At 51.0% G+C, this 16,394-nt stretch overlaps 1 long non-coding RNA gene across 1 annotated transcript; it reads left to right on the forward strand.

Annotated features, from left to right (window-relative positions):
• The first annotated feature begins 8,350 nt into the window (after positions 1–8,350).
• On the forward strand, positions 8,351–13,376 carry LOC134478352 (uncharacterized). Its single transcript, XR_010050961.1, has 2 exons — positions 8,351–8,505; positions 11,487–13,376. It is a non-coding gene; the product is annotated as an uncharacterized LOC134478352 (long non-coding RNA).
• Positions 13,377–16,394: the final 3,018 nt, after the last annotated feature.

The following is a 16,394-nucleotide window of genomic DNA, read 5'->3' on the forward strand; positions in this document are numbered from 1 at the left end:
GTTGCTGTCCACCACAGGAGGGGAGTCCAGTGAGGGAACCCGCGCTGGGCCGCAGTAGGAGGCTGGTGGAGGAGACTGCAGTTGCTGGGTTTGAGGGCCGCTGAAGGCTGAGCGGCTAAGCATCTGGTGTCTTCGGGAACTCACACGATGAGCATGCAGGTGATGCACACTCTGTCATGTAAAACAAATCTGGGGGACTAAACTTTGAGATTTTCAACCTAGTGCACATTAACTGTCACCTTGGTCAGCCACGTGGATGGGGGGACAGCATTTGGGTCATGTCCTGGGGAGGCTGGCGACCCTCCGGCTCCCAGCTGCACCTTGGCCCTTCCTGTGGTGCTCCGTTACTGCTGAAGGGGGCTCCCCACATCGCCTCCTTGTAGGAGTGTCCAGGTCTTTGGCCCCTGGCGCTGGATCTGCCGATGGCAGTGGGCCTGGAGAGCCTTCCTGTCTTGAGCAGGGGTTTGGCAGGAGGAAGCTCCTGCTCAGTGAGGGGCCCCCAGCTCTGTGGGTGCTGCCCCAGCTCTGCGTCCTGGCCCTGGGCACTGCACTCACCTGACCAGCACCCCACCCCGAGCTGCTGGGCAGACGCGCCCAGTCTCTGCAGGGCCCGCTCTTTTTGGTAACTCCTGGTCAGCAAAGTGGTCCTTGTGGGTTTCCCCTTGGCTACCCCCGTCCCAGCCGACCTCCTCCTGGTTCGGCCTGGCTGCTGTTCATTTAAGAGACAAGGAAATGTATTCCGTATGCACCGTATTCCATAAATTTAGCTAATAGCAACGCTGTTTCGTAAGAATCCTTTGAAGTCCAAGAAAACTTTGGAATTGTTTTTACGAGACTCTAAAGATCTTTTTTCTTAGGGGCAGGAAGTTATATTTTGCCAAGAATAAATGAATTCAAATGGTGGAAGGACGGGGCCGATGGCCCGCCCGGCGTGTGCTGTTCAGAGGCTGCCGAGCGTGGCCAGGCGATCTCCCGAGAGCCAGGCTGCAAGACCGCGCGCTCCAGACCAGCATTTTATTAATTATAAATAATTGTTTTAGTATGCCAGTTGTTCTTAATATAAAAAGTTTGTTTTCTTTTCTTTTTTTTGAACTGCTTTGATTCTACAGTCAAGGAGAAAGAGATTATTGATTTTACAAATCATTGTTCTTATTAGGATTTGTTACAATTACCTGGAAAAATTTGAATTTAATTTCCTCTTTGGTGTTTTCTGAATGTTCTTTCTCCCTCCCTATTAACTTGAGATAATGTGATTTTTAAAAGCCTCATGACCACGTTCCAAAGAATGCTCTAGGATTGTTCCCTGAGAGGGAGACCAGGACACAACATAATTAACGTTGGCAGCCGTGAAAGCCCCATGGAAACTTCAAAGGAATCATCCTGCTATGTTATGAGAGGGCTCTTCATTCCGAAAGATGCTTTTCTAAATACAATTAATGGCAACTTCTGCTGTCATTTGCAGGCAGGTTGTGATTTACAAACAAACCCGCTCCACCTGTCACCTGTCTCCTCTGGCTGGACCGTCTCCCCGTCGAAGACCATCTGCTTCTTTGCTGTCTGTTCCTGCTGTCTCGCAGGTGCCCTGTGATGTGTTAGGTCAGCGGTTTGGGACAGCACACTTCTGGGTGCGCTGTGGGTGTGTCCGGGGATGATTGATGTACAGACCAGCACACTGCCGGGAGCACCCACCCCAGATGTGATGGTGTCAACCAATAGGATTGCAGCTCAGATAGAAGAAGCTGGAAGGAGGAGGTTGGTTCTGCTGAAGCTGGTGTGTCTTCTGCTGCCCTCACCGGGGCACGTCGGACTCAGTGTCGTCAGCCGTCAGAGGCTCACACCAGAGACTCTCCAGGGAGCTCCAGCCTTCGGCCTGGGGCTGCAGCTGCATTCGGGTCCCTCTCGTTTTTCGGCCTCCAGCTTCTTGGGCTGAGTGGCTCCGCATCCCCTGGCTCTGCAGTGTGCAGGCGGTGGCTGTGGCCTCGCCTGCCTGTGACCCTGGAAACCACCACAGAAATCTGTATATATCCTCTGTCCCTTGGACACGCAAGGCTCCCCGTCTGTGGCAATCCGTCCTCTCTCCCAGCCATGTGTTTCAGCCCAGCACACTGCATGGCCACTGCCTTCCTGGGGCCTCTGCGCCTGGTCACTGGCTCTGGTCTCCTAACCTCCTCTAAAGGAACCATAGCAGAGCTCTAGTGAGGGATACCAAGACGGACACTCATTGTCCTCCAGCAGCAGGGCAGGAGCTGGTACCCAGGCGCCCACTGTCCCATCCACCTCTGCTGGTGGATGCAACGGAGGAATCACAGGCACAGCTGGGCTTGGTGACAGCAGCTTTTGCCACTTAAGATTTAGGCACTTGAGGGGAGAAAGCTTCCCAGTCACAGATCCAGGTACACTCCCTGGGGGGACGAGCAACATCCACCATGGAGCTGGAAGAAACCTCCCTAAATTCATGTGGAGGCACGGAAGGCCCCAAAGAGCCAGAGCTACCCCAGGAAGAGGAACAAAGCCGGAGGTAACCCTGTTCTGATTTCAAGATGCGCCAGGCCCAGCGGCACAGTCCTGGTGGAAAGCAACACACAGACCAGAGGAGCTGGCTGGGGACCCCAGGAATGAACTCCACAGACTGGCGGCCGAGTCCTGACAGAAGTGTACCAATTCCTACGGAACAGTGGCCTCTCCTGAGGAAGACTAGATGGCACACTTGGGAGGGGGGCAGGTCCCCTCGTGTGCACCTCACACAAATAGCAGCTCCCACGCATCACGGCCCTAAACATAAGACCCCAGATCAGAGGCAGAGGACAAACGTCAGGACTCCACTGTACTGGGTGGTTTTGGGTGGGACCCCAAAAGCAGGCAACAGAAGCAAAGATAAAAACGGGCTGCATCAGTCTCAGGGGATCTGCACAGCAGGGCCTGCGATCCGGATGGGAGGAGATGTTCGCCAACCGTTCCTCTGGGCAGGCATTGACACCCGGAATACAGGAGGATCCAAACACTTACAGAACCAAGAACCCAGCTAAGTGGGGGTGGGTGAGGTGGGGTCGAGTGGACATTTCTGAGAAGAAGAAATGAAAATGCTAACAGACACATGAACACACGCAGAGGCTTTGCCATCAGGGAGACTACAGTGATGATTGTAATCGAGATTGTAATCGAGATTACAGTGATGGTCAGCTCTGTCAGACAGGCGGCAGCCAAGGCAAAATACGCCCAAGGGAAATGAAATCAGAGACCCCTGAAGGCCACAGTGCTACCCATAATCATCAAGATGGGCAGCCTCGGTGTCCACAGGGACGAACCTCAGGGAGGTTGTGGCTTCTGTACGCCATGGAGTGGAGTATTACTCAGCCACAGAAAACAGGACATCGTGTCCTCTGCAGCAAAAGGAATGGAACAGACGACACTGCGTTACAGCCGGACATGGGAAGACCGACCGGCTCTGGTCTTTGCCCAGTCGCAGTGGTGACACCAGAGGTTGGGATGGGCGGAGGACTGGGCTGGTGTTTTCGGAAGCGTGTGAGGAGAGCTCTGCACCTGAGATCGTGGAGGAATCACAGGAGACGGGAGGCTGTGCCAGGTCCTCAGCCATGCTGAAAGGGCAGAGGCAGCCCCCAGGAGTCTGGGAATCTGCCGGCCAAAAGGTCAGAATCGCAGGGCCGTTGAGGGCACCGCAGTAACGGCGTAGCAGGGTTCACGTGGCCCAGCCTCTGCACGCGCGTCCGACTCACCCAGAGAGGGTGTGAAGCGCTCTGGGGAGCACGGATGGGCAGATGCGGCACTGTGCTGCTCTGAGTGGGGGATTCGGAGCAGGGACCCGCAGGGATCCTGACGCCCAGCCCCATGGCACCCAGGGCAACTGCGTTCATATTTTAAAACTCCAGTGATATAGCTCTCCTGTCATCTTGGCACGCTGAGAGGCTGAGGCAGGGCGATTGCCTGTTCAAGCCCCACCATGGCGACTTAGTGAGACCTGATTTAAATGAAAAAAATTTTTTTAAAAAAGGGGCTGGGGGTGCAGCTCAGCGTGAAGGCCATGGGTTTGACTGCAGTGCCCTCGCCCCCAGGGAAGTGGTGACAGGAGGAGTCTCAACACGGCCCAGGAGGCTGAGGCAGGCAGGTTGTACCCTGGCTCCTCTGGGAAGTGGGGAAGCTGCACTGGTGGTGAGGATTCTGGGGTCCGGTAGGGGGCAAGGGTTGGGGGAGCCCACAAGTCAGCACCACTTCCGCCCCAGCAGAGAGTGGGCTTGGTGGCCAGAAGCCAGTCTCCTCCCAACCCTGGCTCTCGCAACCCATGCCAGGGGTACCCAGCATCTGATGGTGAGATGCCTGCAGGATGCAGTTATAGGCATCACGTGTGTAAAGCCACACAAAACTCACATAGGTGTGAACATCACTGTCCCACAGAGGAGCACAACCAAGAGTATGTGTGTGGACAGAGGACGGGGAGAGGACTTACTTAAGGTCAGCTCCTGCCATGGAGGATGCTGGCCACAAACCCTGCCTGCTGGGTGCCCCATCTTCTTGTCCCCAACTCCTGTGTGGAGGCCGCCCGAGAGGCCCCATGACACTTGCTGGCCTCAGTGTCCTTTATTTGGAAGGTGAAGGGTTTAGTGTTAGAATCTGCAGTGGAAAGCTTTGGAATGGGGGGAGGATGTAATACTGAGTCCTTTTATTTTGGTGCCCTAAAATGTGGCTTACACACTGAGCAGGGGCATCCGTGGAAGAGCATATGTGTGTCACAGAGCTTGGTGTCCTCGGATTGGGAGCACTGTGTGCACACACATGTGTGAGTGCACACGCAGAGGAGCGACCCAGGCCTGCTCCTCCTGGAGAAGAGTCGTCCTCTGAAGTTCAGACACTGGTTCTTCTAGACGACGGCTTTTGTTTTCAGTTTCATGGTGACTCTGGAGTCTGAGGAATGAGATGTTTTTCGAGGCTGAGGGGTGGCTTCCCGCCAGCCCGGCGGCAAACACAGACACCACAGGCATCGTGCCCCGTGCCCCCTGCAGAGCTGTGTCCTGTGTCATCCCTTGGGTGGTTCATGGGGTCGGCGCCCGAGCTCCTGGAGGGCTGGGGACTGCGCTCGACTCTGCTTGCTCGAGGCCTGGTCCAGCACCCCCTGCCCAGTGCTCTTACCCAGCTCCGTGACCACACCTGTGGAGTCCAGCCAGCTCTGGGCCCACGGCTGTCACTCCTCGTGGCTTGCATGTTATTTCTGCTGCCTGCTTGGCTTTCTTTATCTCTGCACGCTCCTGACACAGCCCTTACTGGTGAATTCACCAGTCCTGCTTCAGAGCTGAGTTTGGTGAGTTCCCATGGGCCCTTTCACGCCCACCAAAGAGGAACAGGCCTGGGCCCTGCTGCGTGTCACTAAGTGTTTGAGAACGGTACAAATGCAGAGGGGAGGTTAGGTTCTGATGTGCAATACTTGGACTAATTTCAGAAACGAGCGCTCGGGATAGGCTCGGATGGCTTGTGATAGAAATGCCGATCCATGTTTTATGAAAGCTACATCACATATGGGAACAGCTGAGGCGGTGCCCTGTTAGATCTGAACTGGGGAATGAACTAGTGTGCAGAGCGACCTTTCGTGCTGTAGTTACCGACGCACTGCACCAGCCTGCACAAGGTTACCTTTCGCCATTTTGCCTCTATTCATTCATCTTTTTGTTGGGAGGAGCAACAGTGGCATTAACAACTGGTGTCTCTGGCAAAATAGAAACATCTGGTCATTGCCTGGAACAAGCTGTGTGGTTTGATTTGCAAAAATACAGTATGTATTTTTCTGTACAAATTGGAACAAAATTTTTTTAACAATTAGCTGGGAAGAGAGACATTGTAGGACTAAAATTTTAGGCATTCACACATCAATGTACCGATGAACAGAGAGGAAACAGCTTTTGGCTCCCGGAATCTGCAGAAAGGTCAGCTGCAAAATCCAGGTGGTCAGAGTGCCTAGAACTGGGATTTGAAACGCTGAAACCCAACATATGTTTTAACAAATCAATGCTTTTCCAGCTGGTGTAGTTCACGTGGAGAAAGGAGTCTGTCGTACCTTCTGCAATTTTCAGGGGTTGAAAGAGAAACCGGCCAGGGAGCTGCTGATTTGCAAAACGGACCTTTCCCCAAGTGGACTCTAGAGGGCGCCAAGCACACGGGAGCGGACGGATTGTTAATGGGCGGAATAAACCCTGGCGCTCAGAAATGAAGCCATGTTTATTTTATTCTGAGTAATACATTATGCACCTGCTTGTTTTATTTTTTAGACTGATTTGTGTCAAATGACTTTCCAGAAATATGACATGTGTACTGGATCCAGGCAGAACTAATCTTTCAATGTAGAGAAGTACTATTTTGTTCAAACTGTGTTTCCTGATATAATGAAGTTCTACTTTGTTGGACTGGCTCTGCAGGGAGTTAGCAGAGTGTAACAAGTTGGCACGCACTTTTGCAAGTGTTTTGTCTCTGTAACTCGCTGGGAAGTAGTTTTGGTCACGGCCTGTCACACATGCACACACGCTCACACACGCTCCTTGCAAAGGGTGGCAACTCTGGGTCCAGAGGGCTTGGGCCTGAGCCAGGCTTTGGCTCCTGGGAAGGGGAGGATAAAGAGCAGCACCAGAGGGGCTCGGCCCATGGATTCTGGCCGGCACTGCCCTCTGCCTGGGCCAGCAGAGCAAAGGGCCGCGGCCTGGGCGGCTGCAGCAGTAGCAGGAGCACCCCGGCAGGTCTCCTGAGGCCTTCTCCTCCTGCACTGGGTTGTTCCCCTGTGTCCCAGGGGACCACACAAGTGACCGCACGGCCCTAGTGACTACTTGTGCGTCGGGATTCTCTCCTCTTAGGGACACAAGGCCCCATCTTGGAGGCCCGAATGTAACTGAACCTGAACCGTCTCACTGAGACCCTCAGGCCAAGAGAGTCAGCTGGGCCTAGAGGTCAGGGCTGTGGCAGAACCCGGGGATAGCAGGGGTGATGGCTGGTTCCCTGCATCTGGGTGCCTTTGTTGACTGATTTCTGATGAAACCGCCACCATGGCCTAGCCACGCACTGTGCTCTCTGAGGAGGGAAGGTGCAGGCTCCTCTTCAGAGGAGCTACAGGCTCGGTGGGTTCCTCTCAGCTGCCTGGAATCTGACAGGTAGTAATTAACTGTTGGAAGAAAGGTGTAAATACTTCCTTTCCAGCACTGACATTATGTCCGTCTGGGGAAAGAGAGGGGGAGAGGTACAGAGAGAGAGTTTAGGAAACTCAAATTTCTTTGAAATAATTTCATTGAAAATTAACAAGTTGATGATTGGGAAAACAGATCCCAATTTACACATAATGGCCAATCATCTAGTGTTCCTGGCCTTGGATGAAGTCCTTCCTCCCCAGAGCGATGGGCTCTCTACCCCGTCATCATGGTTATTAAGGGCTTCGGAGGTTAATTTGCCTTTCAGACTCCGGCGGCTCGAAGATCAAGCGCGTAACCCAGTTAGAAGCGACCCCGCCTTCCTGCGTACTTTCTTCTGCCTGGCAGCCCCGCCATGAAGTTCTCCTGTGGTGCTCACCTTTGGTGTGTGTGTGTGTGTGTGTGTGTGTGTGTGTGTGTGTGTGTGTGTGTGCAACAACTTGGTTCCTCCCAACCTGACAGCTTGCAGTGGGGGTCGCTGCAAACCAGGGCTCCCTGTCCGGTCCTGTTCCAGGAGTGCCTCTGGGGCTTGGGGAAGCATTTGTGACCACGTGGGGGACAAGGACTGGTCCTTGGCGTGCTGGCACTGCAAGGCTGTCCCTCCCTGGGAGCATGTTTCTGTTTCTCCAGATGCTCACTTTCTATTACTTTTTAATTTTTACTTCATTAGTTTTTAAACAGATTTATTTTCATCAGTCCATGTTTGCAAGACATAGTGATCTCGCTCCTCGTGGGCGCTGGGCTGGCCGCTGGGCTGGGCACGGAAGCCTCTACACTGCCTTTCAGTCCGCTTCCCCCTTGCAAAAGCTCTCTCCCTGCCTCCTGCCTCTACTGGTCTTTCAAACCTGCAGGTTCATCGGGCCAAGGGCTGACGGCAGGGAAAGCCTCTGGGCTGGGAGTCTGTGCTGCCTGCTTCGGGCCTGTGTCCACCTTCTCCTGCCCCCAGAGACACCGCGGTCCCCTTTCCCAGAGGATGGCCCCTTGCAGGCTACCGCAATCGAGTTCTTGATACTTTCTTTCTCCCAAGCCTTTCTGAAAATCCTTTCTGTTGGCAGGGAATTAACTCATGAATAAATGGATAATAATAACGGCTGACATTTCTGGAGCGCTGTTTGGCAGGCGCCGAGCGAGGGATTTGCTCGCATTATCTCACTTGATCCTCTCGGCGGCTTTGTGAGAAAGCCCACTTCACAAAGGAAGAGCGAAAGCCGGGGGAGGAAGGAGCTCGTCCTCGTCCTCGGTGGCTCGCAGAAGCAGGGAGCAGACGCGTGACACAGGCGCAGGCGAACGGGCGTGGGGCGGCAGGAAGCCGGGGCGAGACACAGGCGGGGTGAGGTCAAGAGCCAAGGCCACCACTCAGGGGCGAGCAGGGCCCCGCCAGCGGGGTGCTCTAGGCGGCCCAGGGCCCCTCTGCTCTGCAGCTGCACCCTCGGGGACCCGTGAGCGCGTTCACGTGTGCAGGGACGGCAGGCCCGCTGGGCTGGGGTGCTGTGTTTCCAGGGTGCGCTCTGACCCGGGCATCCGGGCTTCTGGGAAGTCCCCAGGGACTCTGTGGACCCTGGTCTGGGACCCCCTGCACTGCGGGGCTTCTCAGCAGCCTGGGCCCCCGAGGACAGGGCAGCTGCAGCTGCGCTCCATGGGGCTCTGCTCCCTTTCTGGTGTGGAGCGCAGACTCCTGGATGGCAAAGCTCCCAGGTGCCTCTCCTGGGGTCCCCTCCCCGCCCAGCCCCTCCTCTGCAAAATTTTGTTCTCCTTTTTCACTGGTTTCTTTTTTTGCTTGCTTACAGTCTCTCAGCATTTGCTAGGCCTCGCCTGTCACTCATCTACCGCCCTGAGTAAAATCTGATGGGCTCCGACCTAAAGGAAAAAAAAAAAAAAAAAAAAAAATATATATATATATATATATATTTCTTTTTTTTTAGAAGAACAAAGGCTCACAGCCCTGGGTGCACTCCTCCGCCCGGGAATTTGCTCCTGTCCTCCCCTCCGTCCTGTAAAAACCTGCATGGTCAGTGGGAGCCATTCGCCCGGCCCTCGCTGGGCCTGCTCTGTCCTACCTGTGTCCCACGTCCCTCTGGCCAGCCAGCCACCCACGGCCCGGCCGGCCCTGTTCCGTGGAAGCCTGAAAGCCGTGCTGGAGGCAGAATCCCGTCCGTGTCACCGTGACTGCACATGGTGTGTAGCTGTGCAGAGCACACTGAGAGGCTGAGAGAGACTTCACTATTTCGGTTATTTATCTGTCGCCGAATGTACCGGCAAGCTGGGGCTTTCCTTCCAGGGGTCGCCTACAGCAGACAGGGTTTCCGGCGAGAGAGGCTTGCAGAGCAATTGCAGTCGTGCATTTACATTTTACAAATTGTTGAATTTTACATATTTGGAAAATATTAGAAAATATAATGGTGGTTTAGACCGTGAGGAGTCAGTTAAAGGAAAAGAGGAGGTAGGAAAGGAGAAGGGAATTAAAATATGAAACGAATTCCAGATGTGCAGCTCGGGGCTCCGGGGCGGGGAAAGGGGGCGCACAGCTGAGGGGCGCAGCGCCAGCGGGGCGCAGGGAGCGGGCAGAGCAGGCCAGGGTGCTGGGCACCTAAGGTGAAAGGGGGGCGGGCTGGAAGCCGAGCCCGTGGGACGCCGCATCAGAGTCCCTCTAGGTGTCCCCGCCCTGGCCCCCACGGCCCCCAGCACCCCTGCTGCCCCCGACCCTGCGGGAAGGCCGCGCGGCCGCGGACCGGGGTTTGCAGCAGGCGGGCACGCGGAGCGCTCGCTGGCGCGGCTCCACCCGGCGCCGGCAGGTGGCGCTGTTGCCGGCGTCTCGCTCGAGCCCTGCAGAGCTCGCGGTGCCCTGCGGAGATCAGAGCAGCTCAGTGCAAGCGTGTGCAAGCGCGTGCAAATCGGCAAAGACCAGACTCGGTGGCGCTCGGACGCCGGCCTGCGCTTGCGTGACCGGCGGGGTCTCGCGGGGCTCGGTTTGGGCTGGGTTTGCTGTATGCTTGAGGAAAAGTCATAGAATAATTTCAACACGCTGTCGCGCGGGTGCTATTGGAAGGGCCTGAAGTATTGCGTTGCCTCCTCTCTGGATGTGAGGAGCCGCTCCCGGTTAGACAGCCTGCTTCCCAGCTGTGGTTCTGACTCACGGCTGGGTGAATTTATCCACATCAGCTTCAGACAGGGAACGCAGGAAGAGAAACATTTCGGTCCTATCAGAGTAAATCTGAAACAAAGCCTGTCTCACACTTAAAATGCCTGGGCATGAACACATTTTTTGGTTGGTTCTTTCCAAAATTTTAAAAATTTTGATGAGTATCTAGCAAGTTCAGCTGGAGGAGTAATTCCCAGGCCCGGAAGGAAAACAGCTGTGCACGCAAGTGTGTTGTGTGGACCGGTGGGGCTGAGGCCAAGGTCCGGGAGGGAGGGGGCGTTAGCTGTAATTACAGACTGAAGATCACTCTGCCTTGCTGTTTAAAAACCTGCATTTGGATCCTAATAGGATTTAACAAATTCTTAATTCCCCCGCACTTATCCTCCCAGGTGAATGCATTTCATACCAACCACATATGACTGAGACTCCTAAACAGTGGAAACCTGACATTTTTGGATAATAATTATTTCAGTAACATCTCCCGAGCATCTTTTCTATCCTGGATTCTGATTCAGCTCTTCTGGATTCTGTAATAACAGATGGATGGCGAGATTGTTTACTGCTGCTTCCCACAACTTCTTCTTTGTAAATACTATATTATTTGTGAATCAGAAAAGTTTTAGGGAAGCCTCCTGACTGATTGCTGCTTGCTGATGAATATGCATCAGAGGAGCTTTCAGTCTAATCATACCAGGTTTTTTTTTTTTTTTTAAAATAAAGAACTGTTGTCATTTCCAAACCTGAATTTGTCAACTGGCTGCACCTCTTGTGTGCAGAGACCGCGACAGGCGGATGGCAATGACTCTGTCCCAGGCGCAGGTGACACGGACTCGATTGCTCTGAAAGAGTAGCCTGAGAATCAGAAGCATTTTACAGCCTGCATGAGTATGCCAGATACTCTCAGATATGGTTAAAATGTGCCCTAGAAAATTACATTCATCTTTGTGGAAACCTGATATCTATTGTTCTGCAGTAATCTAGTAAATGGACTTTATAGACATTTTTGGTCACCGAACGTGACATTTATAAATGTTGATTTGAGTGTCTTACAGGAATAAACGCGGAAAAGAATGACACTAAAATGTACCTCTTTAAGGTTTATTTGATCTGGCCTGATTTTACAATTTACTTTAGCAATTCAAGCAACTTTCCTCTCTCTCTTTCTCTCGTAGGCACAAAGATAGTCATGCAGACAGGCTTTTAATTAGGCACAAGAAAAGACAAGACAAAACCAAAGCAAACAAAACAGAAGTCCCCACTAAAATCAGCCCTGCACAGGATGCTGGCCCTGGTTCCCACCCCCTGCACTAGGGAGTGGCGGGCAGCGCCACCGTGATTCACCCGCCCTCGCTGGAGTCCTAACGTGTTTACAAGGACATGGCGTCAGGTGCAATTGTTTTGGAGCTGAATCCTAGCTAGTTATGTCTGTGTCTGTGTGAGACAGGCCCGGTTATGTCACCAAAGCTGTAATGGTTGGTGTGCCGTGAGCCGGCCTGTCCTCTTCCTGCCCCTGGATGCTGTTTCCCCAGCGTGGACCCTTGCTGCAGAGCCCCTGGGTGCCCAGCCTAGCCAGGACGGCATGGGTGAGAGATGCTGCCACAGGTTCTCTTGTGGAATACGAGCGTCTGGCAAACTGAATTCCAGCAGCCTTAGCCCACCAGCAAGTGACCGGAAGTGACCCACGAGTGCAGATAGCACGCAGGACTGGAAGGCCAAGGCCAAGGCCTTGCTCCAAGCCCTGGCTCTGGTGCAGTTTCCCCACTCAAAGCCTGTGCCCTTGCCACTTGCTGGTGGCCTCTTCCCGGGCAGGCCAGTCCTGGAGAGAATGCTGACTGTGTATATCCCTCTCTTCCCGCCACGTTCCGGGGCTCCAGAGCCACTGCAAGTGCTTCAGAATAAAGAAATCAACACTTGGGATGAAAATGTGTTTGAAACAATTCTAAACAAAAACGAAAACAAAACCAGAACACTGTTTTTCAGAGCAAGTTTTTTTTTTTTTTTTTACTCTCAAAGTAAAACAAAGTTTCAACGTTTAAGCTTTTAGGTATATTTACAGTTAAATTACTACTTTAAAAAAATTACCTTGCTACCTAAAATATATTTATGAAAGATAATAAGCTTTAGATTAAAATCTAACAGACACGTATGTATATTCTGATGTACAGCATCAGCTTCTAAATGGAAATTACTATTTCCATCCATAAATAATTTTATAGTACTCATACATTTGCTTTAATAAGGCTTTCACAATATACCTAATTTTATGTAAATGTTATTCACATTTTCATCCAAGAGTTTTGTAGGGGAGGTTAAAGGGTGTTTGTCTTGATTCGTTAAAATGTACCATTAAAATTAAGCAGAGATAAATATTATGACTTTTTAAAATTGTTTTAAATGGCTGTATTTGTTTATAAGATTTGTGTCGATGTGCAATATTTTAACTCTTTAAATGTAACCTAATTTGATGAATTGTTCATATAGGAGCTGTGATCAGAAAAGAGATCTAGTAATTTCACGAATTCAACAATTAGCTTGTATTCTTAGTAATTCCCTCTTTATGAGGACTCAGTGAAATAAAATGCTGTATGCAATACTTAAAAACCAATGAGAGTGAACATACAAAAAGAAAGTTAGAGATTTTATTTTCTAAAATACTAATTTGCATGCAACTATCATGATGCTTTGTGCTTAAAGTGTGTTTTTGTGCACAAAATTTTAATGTTTAAGGAGGCCATATATTTATTTAGAATAATTATAGTAAGAATAAATGTTTATTTAGAATAATTATAATAAGAATAAATGCAAATTGACAAAGAATATTTCATCATTTCATTTCAGTTTGTTTAAAAATACTTCTGAAAATGATATTTTAAAAAGCAAAGAGCCCAGAAATGTCTCCCCATCAGCACGGAACTATTATATTCTTACATGTTACTTATTAAAAGTAATCAGCAAGGCTAGAGCGTAGATAAGGCAGGGCTCTAAATGAAACCTTAGCCGAAAATTCAAAAGTGCATTTCAGAATCAAGTATTAATAGAATAAACTTAATTTTAGTTTCTCATAAGTGCAGCTGCATTTTCTATTTAATTACGGGTTTTCAACAGTAGTAATTTTTCCTTGACCTACTCAATCTCAAAAGTCAGAAAATTGCTTCTTTTTAAAAACTAACAATAGCACGGTATGTTTCCAAAGGAAAAAAAAAGGACAAATTACAGAAAACCATTAGTTTAAGCATATTTAAATAGCCAGGAAAAAGTTCTAACAAAAAACTTGGTGAAATAGGAGTAAAAGTTATGAGTTGTTTTTATTTCATGGTGTAGCGTGGATGTTAAGATGTTATGTTATTATTTGCTTTTTTCCTCTGAAGGTAAAATTAAAATGTGCTGAATAATTATAAAAAGCCCAGGGCATTAAAGTGCATTGTTTTTTATTCACTGGTAGAAGTGTTTAACTTGAAAGCTGTAAATTTGTAAATTTTACAGATCTCATCTGCAGCTTGCTTAGTAAGTGAACAGAAAACAAGGTTTTAAGAGTGAAAAATTTAGCTTTGAAAAACTGAGAAATAAGATAGATAAGGGGAGAACAGAGCACTGGCCTTTGAAAACAGAGATCAAAGTCAGAATTTCCAGACAAATGCAGAGAAAAAATATTTTCTCTTAAAAATTGTTAAATGATAGTGAAGTGTAAACAGGTTTCTCAGAACAAAAAGCAAAATAATCTTCCTGATTTAACAAAGTGGGCTCCTTGACCACAGAGGAGAAGGGATAGGTTTTTTTGTTCATTTGATAAGGATTTCATAGAATATGCTTTTATTGAAATGTTAGCTGGCCTCCCTTGTGGTCTGTGAATAATTTGTGGGTTAGTCTTCTGATCACTGACTGATTACAGAAAGAAAAATTTAATCATCAGTGGATAATTATTCACTGTTCGATTTTCTTTTATCATATTCAAAAACTTTTGCGTGAGTATTGAGATTTCTGATTCTTAGATTTAAGAGCAATTTGCACAGAAGTCAGTGAAACCTGGCAGAAGAATATTCTTCCTAAATCTTAGTTATTAATAATTTTCTTTTCATCTTTTGTGGGCCCAGTACAAATGATGTCACCACCATTGGAACATGGTTTCAATGCTCGGCTTAATCAACAGGGCCAGGTGACAGATTCTGAGCTGTGGGTACTGCCCGGCTCTCTTGGGAATGGTCCACCCAGCCAGGAAGTCCAGGGAAGGTTTTAATAGAAATCAGGGCTGCCAAGACTTTGAGGGCTTTGATCTCTGCTAATTTTGATAGAGTTGATATCAATTGAATGAACCAGAACCTCTTTCCAAGTGCAAAAAGCCGGGTTGCCTGGAATGGGCAGCTCGGGTTACTGTAAACTCCACATGGGATCCTGCTGGCGCTGAGCTGCGCCCCCAGCCCAGAGGGGCGTTCTATTTTGTAATTTAGTCAGCGAAGCATCGCCCTTACAATCGGCTGCTGCCAGTGCCCGCGGCTTGGGCACGTGGCCCCGGGAAGGTGGCAGTCGGGTCCTGACAGCTCCTTCAGAGGCTCTGAATTAAAACAACCCTCGTGGGGCGAAGGAAGAGGCTCGCAGGCTGAGCGGGAGGCGGGCTTCGGTCGGAGGCCGGTGGTGAGTCTGAGACAGGCAGTTACGGCCTCATTCCAGGAATAAAAATGCACATAAAAAGGGTTCTTTAGAGTAAAAGAGACCGTGAAAATCTAAGTGAAAAATAAATACACATTTACACCCAAATTCTTGTAAATTATCAACCTGTAAGAGGCTGACCCGATGTGTCACCGGGACCACAAACGTTGGTCCCAGGTTGGTCCCAGTGGATGACAATGCTCCGCATTGTTCTCCTGGGCAGTGGAGCCATAAAAGGGACGCACGATGACTTGAGGCGCTCTTTTTATGGTGTCAGGAATGGCATCTGGGAAGCCCTCCCAAAGCCAGCAGCCCCAGCTCTAACGCGGTAGTGTTTACCTCTTCCTTTGCCGAGCTCTAATGAAGTTAAAGGTGAAAAGAAGCCACCTGTCTACCAGAGCGGGACGGGGACACAGATGAGGGTTTGGAGCCGCCCGAGCTCTGCATGGCTCAGTGTGGCGCCTGGGGCGGAGGTGCCCTCTGGGTCCAGGGTGCTCCCAAGCCCCATGTCTCTGGAGTGCGGTGAAAATGCCCTTCAACTTGGCTCTTTGTTGAGGAAGCCTCCAGCTCCCAGGGGACTGGGATTCGAGATCAGCAGCACATGCTCGGCTTGGGAGACACCTGGAGACGCATGCTCCGGGAGTCAGCGAAAGGCCACCGGAGCAGGAGCAGCAGTGTGGCTTGGACGGAGCCCGAGGTGTCCGCAGGAGGACAGGGAGAAGCCGCACCGCACTGCTCTCTGCTCAGCCCCTGCGGAAACAGGCATGGAGGAGAAAGAAACAGAGAAGGGAGGGTGTCTGTGTGGTGGGGGAGCTCTGCTGGGGTCCACCGCGAGCAAGGGCTTCTCAATCTGCTGTGTCCTCTGATTTACAACCAGTAAAATGGCATCAGCACCCTCTTAACACAGAGGGCAGTGAAGTCAGAGCTCGAGGTCAGAGAGCCAGGCAGTGCGGCCCAGTGGTTAGGTCAGAGCATGTTAGAGCCAGCCCAAGAACAAGGCAGGAGGCATAGAGGACACAGGGGAGCAGGGCCCGGCCCGATGTGGGAATGGCACAGGGGTCGTCACAGGTCCTCCCTTCCTAGCGGAGACCTCCACTGCTGCACTCCTGTTCCCTTTGCAACGAATGAAGTCCACCGTGGCCAGGAAACCCTTTCTGAGCCCAGGGCCTCAGTCCTGCCGTGGCCTCTGTACTCCCATGCTGACCTCTGATACCTGAAGCTCCCGCACCATCCCGGAGCCCAGGGCAGCCGGGCCAAGTAGACCTGGGCCTGGGCAGCCTGCTTCCCTGCTTCCCATCCTGGAAGCACGGCTGTCGCTGGCATGCTAAAAGATCGGGTGGCCAAGGGCAGCTCAGTGGGGGCCCAGGCCCTGCACCAGGGGTCACCAGTGTGTGCTTCCCCGACTCAGCCCAGGAAGGATGCTCTGATAAAGGGTG

The sequence above is a fragment of the Cavia porcellus genome, unplaced genomic scaffold (assembly GCF_034190915.1).
Source record: "Cavia porcellus strain 051 isolate PalLab524CR breed Dunkin Hartley unplaced genomic scaffold, mCavPor4.1 scaffold_12, whole genome shotgun sequence".
NCBI lineage: Eukaryota > Metazoa > Chordata > Mammalia > Rodentia > Caviidae > Cavia > Cavia porcellus.